Source organism: Oryctolagus cuniculus, chromosome 5 (assembly GCF_051225735.1).
Source record: "Oryctolagus cuniculus isolate XC-2025 breed Fujian yellow rabbit chromosome 5, ASM5122573v1, whole genome shotgun sequence".
Taxonomy (NCBI): Eukaryota; Metazoa; Chordata; class Mammalia; order Lagomorpha; family Leporidae; genus Oryctolagus; species Oryctolagus cuniculus.
The window spans coordinates 15,926,787-15,940,264 of record NC_142871.1 but is presented as its reverse complement, the minus strand read 5'-3'; the positions used below and the strand labels follow the sequence as shown (position 1 = coordinate 15,940,264).

Sequence of the window (13,478 nt, the reverse complement as noted above, 5' to 3'; positions counted from 1 at the left end):
AACTATTTTTCCAAAATACTTCAATTACTAATAAGCATTTTACCTTTAAAATCTTTTCTGTGGACTAAGGCAATAATGATAGGTTTATGAACTGTGCCAATTATTTATCTAACATGGTTTTTACTTAGTATTTTAGGAGAAAGGGAACTAAAATAGAAAAATCAATTAGAGTTTTATCCTAGAGAAGAGCTGGTACAAAGACACAATGGTTCAAGTGATGCTTTTGTCCTCACATTGATTTTTCTCAGAAGTGGTGTTTCTGTAAAACTTGACTGCTGTTCTTGTTGATCGGAGAGAATAACTCTAGTTATTATGGAAACAAGACTAGGAAATGACCTTCTCCACAGCCCAGTATACCCATTCAGGAATTAATAAGGATAAAACCAAGTGGGAGGAAGTTAAATCTCTTTTCTGGACTCACGGGGCAAGTGAGAGATGGATTTATATAGAGATTTGCTCATTTGATTCATTTTCATGAGTGAAACTATTGCCTTTAATTAATGGATATTTTAAGTGAACCGAAAGATATAGAGTATGGTGTTTGTACTTCAAGAGTCACTGATATGAGATAGACCAAGTGAATATATGTCTGGCCTCAGAGATTCTCACCTGTGTTTTTTATAAACCAAGATATAAGCATGCAGCCCTTTAAATGGGGGTGGGGTGGGAGACCAGGTCTGAGATCCACTTGTTGGAAGGCATCTGCATATGTGAATGGAGTGGTGGATATTGGGTTGCTTGAAAGCATGGGTAATAATGGGCAAATTTGGGTTTTCAAAGTCAGTCCAACTGGCAAACAAAAACTCCTGGTCATTTTTTGGCTTAAGAGTTTCCTCGTTCACCTACATGTTCTAGCATTCTTAACGAAGCAGATACATTAAATGCACATATTGGGATCTAAACTTAATATGGCTATAGATTTTTTTCCTTTATATTTGCTATGCTCTTGTTTTTATCCTTTGGGAGAAGAGAAACAAGCAAAGAAAAAAACTAATGGCCACATCCCTGACAGCCAAGTGTGGTTACTGTTAAGTTTTATTGTCCTGTTAGCATATATTTTTCCCTCATGAAATCTTGGCCTGCTGAATACAAGATTACATTTTTCATACTTATCAGTAGATTCCCATCCTGCTATTATTATAATTATAAAACTTTGAAGAGCATTTGAAGTAACTCAAAGTAAGTTAAAATACATTACTAGTGGATGAAAGAATTCATGACAATTATCTTCTGAATTCAGGAATAAAAGTGGAGACATAAATCAGGGAAGGAAGAAATAATAACCAGGCATAACCATCCTACTGATAAGCCCAGAACTAGACAAATTTATGGAAATAAATTCTATAGAACATCATGGCGTTCATTTAAAAGACCTGGATGATTCAAAAATCCTTGGACCAAATTACATCTTGTTATTTGTTGATTTGGATAACTATAAAGATGAAAATTCAGTTATATATATATACATGTTTGTATGTGTGTGTGTGTATGTGTGTGTGCCACTGAAATACAGCTGTTGAACATCAAAAGACTTCTTTCCTGACCAAGCAAATTAAAACTTGCCATTGATTTAAAAAAGATGAAAAATGAGGAAAGAAAAATGTTTTCTGCAAGGACTATGAAGAAGAATGTCTTCAGAACATTTGACAAAGCCACATAGATCCAAATACCCTCTGTTATTTAAACAAATAGCTTTCAATAAAATCTAATATAGACAATATTATATTTTTGTGGTAATCATTTGATAATTATAATAGCAACTTGTAGAGGAGGGAATGAAATATATCATTGGCAAGAAGAATAACAAGGAAGCCAGTTCTAAAAGTCCCTGTGATTAGCTAAATGACACAAAAACCTGCAGAGGATATTGGGATAATTCTTAGGATGACTGTGAATTGAACTGAAGTTTTGAATTAATTTAATTTTAAATGACAAAATTTAATTAACACTTTTGAGCAACCAGTATAGTAGTCATAGACCATGTTTTTTACTAACAATATTGTCAGAATTGTAAACATGATTATAAGTTGAATTTTCCTTTCTCTTGATGTTTGCAAGTTATGTCTTTACTTGATATTTCTCTTTCCTAAGAATTTAGATATGGAGAGCATAATACAATCATAAAACATAATCATTCATAATACCATCACATTATGATAGACAAGCTCCTCTGTAAAGTACATGTGTAAGATCTGAACAAAGACAGAAGTAAGAACTTATTTTTTTCCTTTTGTGATTTATAAACCACAGAGGCAACAAGAAACATAAAATTTACTCAGCCAGCTCCGAGAAGGATTTTTAAGTAGCCTGTGTTGTATATTTACTCCTTGATATTTAGTTGTAGAGAAGGCTTTTCTCTTTTCAGTTTGCTTTGAAATCTATGTGTATTGGCATTTTATAATCTGTGGTTGGAGATTTAGTATTAAGCAATCAAGTTATGAAATCTTAATTTATTATTATCTTACACATAGTGAATCTAGTGAGTAAATGTTAACTCATTTAACTGAGGCTCAAATAAGGAAAAACACTATGACTGCCAAAAGCGTTTCATCTTTAATTTCTGCATCATTGAGTGGTGGATTCTTAGTTCTGGTGTTAATGAAATACATCTGATTTTTTTCAGCAGGAGCTCAAAATGCGTCACCAAAATGTCACTTCGAATTGTTAAAAATTAAGTGTTTCTCAAAGTTCACTATAATTTTACATAGTTCAAAAGGCACTCCATTTGTCAAATTTGTGTCCTGGGTCTATATTTAAGTCAAGATTTGAGGAGAAGTCTAGTCCTGGGCTTGTTATTGCCTCATGGAGGGTTGAGCCCAGGACTGGGAGGGAAATTGGCTGGGTGAGCTGGAGATGTGCTACCTTCGCCACTTCCTTTCTGTTAGTGGCAAGCCAAACAACCTTTTCCTTCCCCTTTCCTACCAATGCCCTCTTGATCCAGTGCTAGGGGCGTCCCTAATCCCCAGCTCCACACCATTTTACCTTAGATTCCTTCCTTGCTCAGTGTTGGCCATGGACCCAGGATCCACTTTTTCTGGACATGCCTGCAACCATCTCCAAGCTCAGGTTTCTCAGAAGTTTCTGTGGTATCTCTGATAGTGTGTGACTGTCTTCCCAGGGATCCAGAAATTAGCTTCCCTGCCTCTAATATAGCATCCTCATCTATCATTAGCAATGAACTGAGCACAGGAAGGACTTGAATAAAGGAATAAGTGAACAACTGAATGGCGACTTTAAAGACTCATTTACAAAATCTCTGAGCCCTGTTAGAACTCAGTTTTTGCTATGACCTGGGGCTGCTTGTCAAGGCTGTGATATGCCCTTTTCACCTCTCTTCAGAATCTACCTGTTGCTCGGAAATCTCTGGCAGCTGTCCTAGTAAGACTCTGTTTCTAACCTTTCTTTTGTAAGGGGCAGAGAGAGGTGCCAGGATGAATGTAGAGACAGGAGCTCCGATGACTCGGACATTCTTCCATTTGTTATTGGCAAGTGAGTTCCACATAGTGAGTGTACTTAAAAACTCACAGTGGGTAGGGACAAGAGGGCAGGGAGAGGGCACAACCCCTCAATCTGGGAATTGGGAGCATTTTCAAGGCAAACATTCTATTCTGGGAGGCTCCTGTGGATTCCAGGGACTTGGAAAGGCTGCCCAGTACCCTGCTTCCTAACTGCAGTCAGGCCACCAGCCCCTGCTCCCAGGTGGTCCATGTGTTCCAGCCTGCTTCAGTGTGGCACAGAGGTGACATGGAAGTATCGTAACTCTTTGGAGAGGTCACAGATGCAAATGCTGAAAGGCACTAACTGTGGTTTAGATTTTGCAGCCTTTGCTTCATGAGAGCCTTTGGCCAGGGCTTGCATACTGTGGTGTGAATGTAGGCACATCCCTCTGGCTGGCACCGCCCAGCAGGGCTCTGATTCCAAGCCAGTGCTGCCCAGCTTTCCATGGCTCCTGCGGAAGCTGTGGGCAGAGTCCAAGGAAAGAAGCTACTTACTTGATTTTTCCTTCATGTGAAACTTGAAGCCCCATCAATTCGTCTTGGCCTGCGTGCTACAAAGCCTTGAAATATCCTTTTCTCATCTTGAGAGTATTTGAGAAAAATGTCCCATCTGGGCCTCCGCCCCACCTTCACAGCTCTGTTTCAATGAGTCTGGGTTGGACCTCAGAATCTAGATGTTTCCCCTGAGCACAGAACATGCTGTCATCCGAGGCCACCCTAAGTGTTGCTATGACGTGCCAAGGATAATTTGGTATGGAGAATGTCTGGTTTTATTAACTGTTTGTTGGCTAAAAAGGAATATTACTATGGAAGTCTTATGGGTTGGATTGTGTTTCCTTGAAAACATATGTTGGAGTCCTATTGTCCAAAACCTCAGGGACCTTACTTGGAAGTAGAGTCTTTCTAAAGGATCAAGTTCAAATTAAGTCATCAACATGAGAGCCCTAATTCAAAGACTGGCATCTTTACTGCAAGGGGACTTTGGATAAGGAGATAGACGTGCACAGAGAACAGATGGTGTGAAGACACATGGGAGAAGATGGTCATGACTGGAGTGATGCTTCTCCAAGCACGGAATACCAAGGTTTTCTGGCAGGCATCCAAATCTAGAAGAGGCATAAATGGTCTTTCCCGAGGACCTGCAGTGAGAGCCTGGCCGCCCTCGCACCTTGAATGTTGGCTTTTAGTATCTAGAAACGTCAGACCATGCATTCCTGTTATTTTAAAAGCCACACAGTTTTCGTACATTGAATAAGTGCCCTTAGGAAACTAATAAAAAAGTGTATTAAAACTAATTTCTTATTTTGTAATTCTGCAGCAAAGCAGTAAAGAGCTGTTGATTTAAAGAGGAATGTTTGCTGTGGGGTATAGTCCTGTGTATTCCCTCTTCGGTCTCCTAAGGGGTTCCCTGAATTCTGGCTTTAAGTTCATTTAGCACTGTGCTAGTACCATACATCCACCTGGTAAATGCCTTGTAAAAGATTTTAACATACAGAAGAATATTTTATGTGGTGCTTTAATAGTTTTTCATTGTATATTTGTGTCTTTGTTCTATTTGAATACATCTTGGTCTACAGTATGAGGTGTGATTACAATGTGGCTTTTACTCAATGAGCTGCCCAGCTTTGTAGTTCCATTTTTTAAAAAGATTTATTTATTTACTTGAAAGGCAGAGTTGCACAGAGAGAGGAGAGGCAGAGAGAGAGATAGAGAGAAAGTCTTCTATCCACTGGTTCACTCCCCAAATGACTACAATGCCTGAAGCTGGGCCTACCCAAGGCCTGGAGCCAGGAGCTTCTTCCAGGTCTCCCACATGGGTGCAGGGGCCCAAGCTCTTTGGCTATCTTCTACTGCTTTTCCAGGCCATAGCAGAGAGCTGAATTGGAAGAGGAGTAGCGAGGACTTGAACCGGCGGCCATATGGGATGCCGGCACTGCAGGCGGCAGCTTTACCCGCTATGTCACAGCACCAGCCCCTGCAGTTCCATTTGTTAAGCAGTATTCTACAGAAGTCTTTTCAAGACTTCTTTCATAGTTGTCCTTCAAATTTGACTATTTGTTTAACAGAGTCTTTAAAGTAGTGTGAAGGCTATGATCCATGCATTTTGTTATTTTTCTCAGATCTGAAATTAAAAATCAAAACTGTGAGCTACCTGAGCCTCTTTTCTTTTTCTTTTTCTTTAGCTAGCTCAAGTATATCCAGGAACCTTCCATTCATCTTGGAAATAAAAGGCAGACATCATGAGACATGAGATGTTTAGATACCAGTGCTAAGAGGTAATAGGGGGAGTTACCTTTTCATTTTCATAGGACATCAAAATCGTTCCCCTAGGAGAGCAAACAAAGGATGTGCGAGGCTTCCCTGCTGTCTTTTCCTGTCTGTTGTAAATGACCCCACAAAGGTTCCTGTACACGACCTGGTGTGTGCTGCTACTTTTAGTCAAGTGGAAGCATTGTCAGAGCATCAGCCATCCACTTTTAGGCTCATGATTCACAGAAGTCTAAACATCTAACTGGTCCATTCCTACTTTAGCCACAGACAACAACTGAATGGCACGTTTGCACCAATATGTCTGAAACCAAACTAGCCATCATTCCCTTTCTCTACTTCACCAGCAAACTCATTTGTTTACCTTGGTCCCCTTGATATCTTCCAGGAACTCCATCCTTCTTCTTTATCCAACTGTGAAATCAGCTCAGGGCCTGGCTCTTCTTCACCATTTACCACCCGTTCTTTCTTTACAACACCTCCATGGTTTCCCATTCCCCTGTGCCCAGCCTGGTCTACCTTCTGATTTGTTTACAAGGCTGAATGTCTGTAATATCCTCCTAACTGGTCTTTTTGGTTCCAGACTCTTTCAATTCATCCTGCTTGTCACCCCAAAGTATTTTCTGTAAATCATCATTTCAAAATGGTTTCCTCCTTGTGTTGATTTCCTGTGGCTGCTGTATTCTCCCACTCACAGTTCTAGGGGCTACAAGTCAGACAACAAGGGGTGCACAGGACCATGGCCTCCAGAGGCCCCATGCCTCTCTCTTTCCAGTCCTGGTGGCTGCTGGGTATCTTTGGCATTGCTTGGCTTTTAGCTGTATCTCTCCAATTTCTGCTATAGGCGTCACCTGGTGTTCTTCCTTGTGTCTGTGTCTTTGTGTCCAAATTGTCCTCTTTTTAAAAGGATGACAAATACCCAGGATTTACCCTCAGGTTAACTTGATTACACCTCCCATGACCCAATTTCCAAATAAGGTTGCATTCAGAGTTTCTAGTTCGATATTGAATATTAAGGGGGCAACTATTCAGTTAAAAATTAGCATCGGGACCTTATTATCTAATTTACCAATTGTTTTAACATAAATGATAGTGTCCTTTGAAGCTTAAGGTGTAGAACCAGGTTATGCTCCAAGGTGCCTAACCTAAATGAACCTCGTGTAGACAAACTCTTGGGAAAGGCCATTATAGAAGAGTCCTCATTTGATTTCTACTTTCCAATATGATCTGCTTATGTCAGGCAATCTTGGTCTACCTTTTCCCTGTGCTTCTCCCCTTCACAAAGTGTATCATTTTTTTTTTTTTTTGTCTTCAATTGAATCTCTCCCCTCTCTATTCATATTCTAGGCTTTTTTTTCCCTTCCTGAAACCTTAGATTACTTTAACAATACAATGTCCAATTGAGGTTGCCCCATTCCCCCCTCTCTCTACCACGACAACAAGTCTTTGGTCCTAGATATCTTGCTGGAAGTGCACTGCATAACTGAATCAACTGGGGCTAAAAAACACAGTAACAGCTGTGAAATATTTTCTTATTTCATTCATGATGGACTTCTTGCTAAGTAATTCTTTTACATTGTTAAATAAAAAATTATGGGAAGTCATTGTTTTGGACTAAGCTCCTGCACTGGGTACCAACAGACTAAAATATCAAAATGGAGTCAGTCATCGTAAAAGTCAAACTGAAACTAAATTGTTATCTGACCTTCCGAGAATCCAGGAGAGAAAGGAATAGCAGCCAAAATTCCCAAAAGGGCAGTTTCAATTGGCATGGGAATAAGATTCCCTCTGCTTTAATTCTTACCCTCTTAGTCCTTACAGAATGTGACATAAAGTAATGTGAGGTTAACCAATCAGCTTTTTCTATTGCTTGGTCTCCTGGTCTTCCCTTACAAGGAAAGTAACTTTGGAATGACCAATCCACAGTTTGTTCTTTATTTCTGTTCGTCAGCATTTCTCTGTCTATAAAACCAATCTTGTCTATTCTGCTCGTTGAAACACTTATTCTGTTACATGGAATGAAGTATTGCTTGATTCCATAATAGCAAAATAAAGCCAATTAAGACCCTTCAAAGAAATTGTTATAACTTTTGATAATAGTATAGTTGATTTTGGTTTTGAAAAGGAAACATGAATAGGTTTTGTTGACTGGGTTTCTATTTTTGTCTGGAGGATTTTGTGAAAGGAAAATTATTTCTGTGATCTGATTTTAATTTGTTTAAGTCATGAACTTGTTCTTTAAAAGTCATTTGTATACACAATGAATTTATACTCAATCATATTTTAATGTAAGAAGGATGTCTTTCATTTAAATAAAACCTGTGACAGGGTACTCCTGTGAGGTGAGCATTATTTGACAGATCTTTTCTTTTTTATTGAAAAACAAGTTTTCACATAAGATTAACAGTGACTATTTGGATTGTCCATATTACAACTGCACACTTAGACTTGAAGCTCTACAGCTTCTCAAAGATATATGCAGCTGACATTCTGGGTGACTGCGCTGAATTTTTCTGGCATAACTGACTCTGTATCTAGATCCCTGGGATCCATGTGTCACCAACAGTGGCATGTTTAGATCCTTGTGTCACATCAGTATCATCAGTCTGTATAAGATGTATATTTCTTTAGGACTGAAAGGCCAGAGAACTGCAAAAAAGGCAAAGAAAACCAGTATTGGCCTTAATGAGGTCTAGGCAGGTGGAGCTATCAAAAACAATGAGCACCTTTGTAGGAATCTTATGGTAAAGAGAGAAGAATTTACCTCTTACCTGTGTAATTCCCTATAGAACCAATAGCTTTCTAGAGAAACCTCATAAATGGATTTGAAATTTGGTTGCCGACACCATTGTGCTATCACTGTCTTTTACAAGAATCAGTGGTCTCCAATCAATAGGATTTCACCATAGTCTCTATGCTAGGCTACAATTCAAACTGATTGCTTATTTTTGGAAAAATTATAATTTCTCTCCCCTTATTACACTCCTAGCTTTCAAATACTCTTGCTAAGCACTTTTCTTACTAGTTTGAAAATAGATCCACTTCTTCAAGCAGACAGTTAATCACTGAAACTAATTGAAAAGTATTAGACTAGATGTATCATAGATGTTTTTTTTCTCTATATCAAATAATAACAATTTCTCTAAATCAAGGTATCTGTTGCCCAGATCAGACACTCTGACTGTTCTCTTAATGGGATTCATAACTGAAAGGTAATAATCCTTAGGGAAACAGGTGCCCACCCTATACCCTTGCAGTTACATAGAAGATGGGGAGTTAGAAAAACTGCAGAGGTAAAGTTGTAGTATTGCTTATGGTGTTTGAACCTGAAATACGGAACACGGGCTTGGGGTTCTTGATGTTTAATTTCAACAGAGTCACCACAAGGTGCTTAGTGTTCAGTTCATCTTCTACAAAAAAGAAAGTGATGGACTTGACTGTTCCTGGAGCACCTCCCTCATTCTGGGGAGTCTTAGGGTTTCAGTTCTGCTGCCTTGGTTACCATGTTGTTCCATGAAGTTTGCTCAGCCTTTAGTGGGTGCTTCTCCTTTGTAAATAGGTTGTTGATGTTCGAAAAATCTAAGTTCTATTTGAAAGTTGTTGAGACCAATTCACCAGGTTCAGAAAGCAAGTTGCCTGGACTTTTGGACTAGGATTTATCCCTTAGTTGTATCTGTGGGAGCCCCCAATACAATAGTAGGAAAAATTAGAAGTGTGGCTGCTAAATAAAGACAGAATTTAATAAAATGGTGGCAGTGCCCTTCTCTAGAGGAAATTCAAGTTTCTCTTTGTAGTGTGTATGTGCTCATTATTGACTATTACTTAAACATGAAATCTAATCAAATGGTGGGCACTTCCTACTCTGGAGGGAATTAAAGTGTCTGTTCCTGGAATAGTGTGTCACATCATAACACTTGGTTCTTTTTACCTGGTCAAGATGCTTGCCTAAATTTACTTAGGACATTTGAAACTAGTCGATAAATGCTTTGAATCTAAAAATCATTCAAGGGTTTTAGCTGTGGAAGGATATTGTACAATAGCACACATTCAAGTTTTATATGTCAGTTTTCCTTCTTGTACCAATAAGGCAGAAATGGATATAATCAGGTTTGGTTTCTTTTATTACTGTCTACAATTCAGAGATATGAGCTGAAAAATATATTGTCCTTTCCCAATTAGATTTTTGAATTCCCCAGACTGTGATTCAGAACAGTCTTGCCCTGACATTAGGTCTGCAGAAGTCAGGGGCTCTGCTAAGATTGGTGATGAAGGGCTTAGCAATTAATATATAGATATATAAACAAATGAAATAAAACAGTCAACTAATATCTCATACATATCAGAACACATGACTCCAATCTTGTGAAATTAGAATCATCTACCTAAATACCTGTAATTTTCTTACATAACAAATAGCATGACCCATTTGACAAGCTCTTTAGCAGGACAGTGATTGTCAAAATGGGTAATTATTGGCACCAATATTTTGATGCAATGGGTTGAGCTATCACTTATGATGCAGTGTCTCATATCTAACTGTTGGTCTGAGTCCTGACTGCTCTACTTCCTTTCCAGCTTCCTGCTAATGCACCTGGGAAAGCAGTGGCAAATGACCCAAGTAGTTAAGTCAGTACCACCTATGTGGGAGAACAAGATAGAGTTTCTGTTCTCTGGCATCAGTCTGGCCCAGCCCCAGTTGTTGCAGCTGTATGAAGTGTGTCTGTCTGTCTGTCTCTCTCTCTCTCTCTCTCCCCATATCTCTTTCTCTGTCACTCTTTCAAATGAATAGGTAAATAATAAGTAAATAATTTTAAATGGGCAATTATTAATCCAGTTAACCAGTTTCTGATTTTTCTTTACTAGTTCTATTTTTTAAATATTTATTTATCTATTTTAAAGGTAGAGTTACAGAGAGGCAGAGGCAGAGAGAAAGAGAGAGAAAGAGAAAGAGAAAGAGAGAGAGAGGTCTTCCATCTGCTGCTTCACTCCACAAATAGCTGCAATGGCAGGAGCTAGGTCAATCTAAAGCCAGGTTTTGTAGGTTCTTCTGGGCCTCCTATGTGGGTACAGGGACCCAAACACTTGGGCCATCTTCTACTGCTTTCCCGGGCCATAGCAGAGAGCCGGATTGGAAGTGGAGCAGCCGGGACTCGAACCAGTGCCCATATGGGATGCTGGCACTGCAGATGGTGACTTTACCTTCTACGCCACAGCTCTAGCCCCTTGACTATTTCTAATAAACTAAACTAAAATAGGTCTTCAAGTTGCATTTGTTTGCAGCTGTGCATAGAACACATCCTTACAAAAAAAAAGAAGTTGGCATTTTGTAGAAAGAAATCTGCCTTAAAAAGGTAGATTGTAGAGATGGATAGTGGTGATGGTTGCATAGCCATGTGAATATACTTATGACACTAAATCGCACACTTAAAATTTGTTAAAATGGAAATTTTATGCTCAGGATATTTTGGCTTAAGAAAAAAATTAATACTTTGTTAAAAACCAATTTATGGAAAAAGAAATAGATAAAAATTATACTGAATTTGGAAGTGATTTCCCTCATGCAAAACTTTAATTTTAATTTTTAAAGAACATAAACATTTTATAAGATGATATATTGATAAACTAATGAAATGAGGGTGGAATAAATAGAAATAGGTTTTAACTTAGGCACCTATGGAGTCTCTTCCACAATGAGATTACAGATGATTTCATTCATTCAACAATTATTTGATGAGTTCCTCTCGTGTGCTAGGTACTATCCTATGTATGAATAATACTGAGAAAATTTCTGCCTTCAGAGAGCTTCCATTCTACTAGGCCAGTTATTGCATGAAGAATGTGAAGGCAGCCGTGATCCTCTGCTTCAGCCATGGAGAGTCAGCCATCACAGGCGTGGTACACACAGTGAGAAAGCAGAAGACAGGAAAGCAGTAGGGACCCTGGCCCTGCTAGAGCAGTCTTCTCACAGAGCTTTCCTGGAAGTGTTACTCAGCCCCGCTTTTATGTCCTTTGGTCAGAATTTACAATTCCTCTGGCTGCAAGAGATTTTGGGAAATAGTGTTTAAGCTCCCCACATTGGTTCTGGACAAATATCTGAGTTCTACCAATATGAAGAGTTGAACAGACCTTTGACAGGCAAATATAAGTTTCTGCTATCATACCAGGCTTCACATACTAATTTCAGAAGTTTGTTGCCTATTTAATGAGTATTCTAACTTACCAAATGTCACTTCATATTATAGATATTTCAGAACTTTAAGGATCATGGGGATGTCATTGTGGCATAGTAGTTAAAGTTGCCACATGCAATACTGGCATCCCATATGGATACTGGTTCATTTCTCAGCTGCTCTACTCCTGATCCAGCTCCATGCCAATGGTCTTGGAAAAGCAGTGGAAGATGGCTCAAATGTTTGAAATCCTGCCACCCATGTGGGAGATTTGGACGAATCTTCTGGCTCATGGCTTTGGCATGGCCCAGCCCTGGCCATCGTGGCTATTTGGGGAGTGAACGAGAAGATAGAAGGTCTCTGTCTCTCTCTGTCTCTTCTAACTCTGGCTTTCAAAATAAGTTTTTTTTTTTTTTTAATCAGAACACATTAATATAAAATTCACAAGGAAGACCATATTGGGGAAAGAAGTTATCACCTGTCTAGTGTTTATTAACTTCCCAGTACCCCCATAAGTCAGGTATTATTGTGGCCACTTTACTGATAAAGAAACAGAGTGCTCCATATGATGAGTAGCTTTCCCACAGGTGTCGTGAAGGAAGGAGTTGCAGAGCCCCGAGCAGTCTACTTCCTGTGATATGGCTGCATTTTGCAATTCAAACCAGTTTCAAACATTGCAGTTGGTCATCTGAGGATTAATTGTCATCTATTCTGGCCCAACTGTTTAGATTCTGTTCATACTGGATTGTACTGTATGCAGAGTTTTAAAATGTGTTTTGTACATCAAAAGGTGTACATTCTCATTAACATCTGAGAACTATCCTTATTTTTAAGGCAGATTTCTTTCTACAAAATGTCAACTTCTATTTTTGTGAGGATGTGTTCTAAGCAACTTGAAGACCTGTTTGTCTTCAAGAAGCACCACTTTCTTGAGTTCCAGAGTCTAGCTCTTTGTTGATGGACAGACAGTAGGTTCTATCACCTGACATTTTTGAATGACTTCTGCTTTTGCCCCTATTGGGATTCAAAGATGAATTTGGAATGTTGTCCTATTTTAACCATTGTGTGTGTGTGTGTGCTTAGTTGAAGAGACTTTCTATGCACCTGCATGGGTCCTGGCTTTATCTAGGAGAATGGAATGGGTGCAGAGGAGGGCTTGGACTACTAAGTATGTAGCATTCAGCAGGAAATGTCCTCTCTTAAACCCTTGCCTTCTCAGGTGTAGAGCTTTGCTTATTTCCTCCATCTTTGTTTGAGTCAGCCCATTAATCAAGCTCAGTGAAAGACCACTCAGTCATCTGTGAAGGCATGAGCTCTTCATTGTTAGGAACCACTGGTGTGGCACACACCTTTCTCTATGGTGAACTAATGCAAATATTTGTTCTCTCATGAGTCCTTCCACCCCCTTTCTTCCTACCTCTTTCCTTCTTTCTTTCTCCTTCCTTTAACCCTTCCTCTTTCCTCCCCTTCCCTCCCTTCCCCTTCCCTCTCCTCCCCTTCCCCTCCCCTCCCCTTCCCTTTCCTTCTTTTTCCTTCCCTTCCT

General features: G+C 39.2%; 1 protein-coding gene across 15 annotated transcripts in view; it reads left to right on the top strand.

Annotated features, from left to right (window-relative positions):
* Positions 1–13,478, top strand: part of ESR1 (estrogen receptor 1) — a 478,649-nt gene that overhangs the window by 324,649 nt on the left and 140,522 nt on the right. The window lies entirely within an intron of this gene.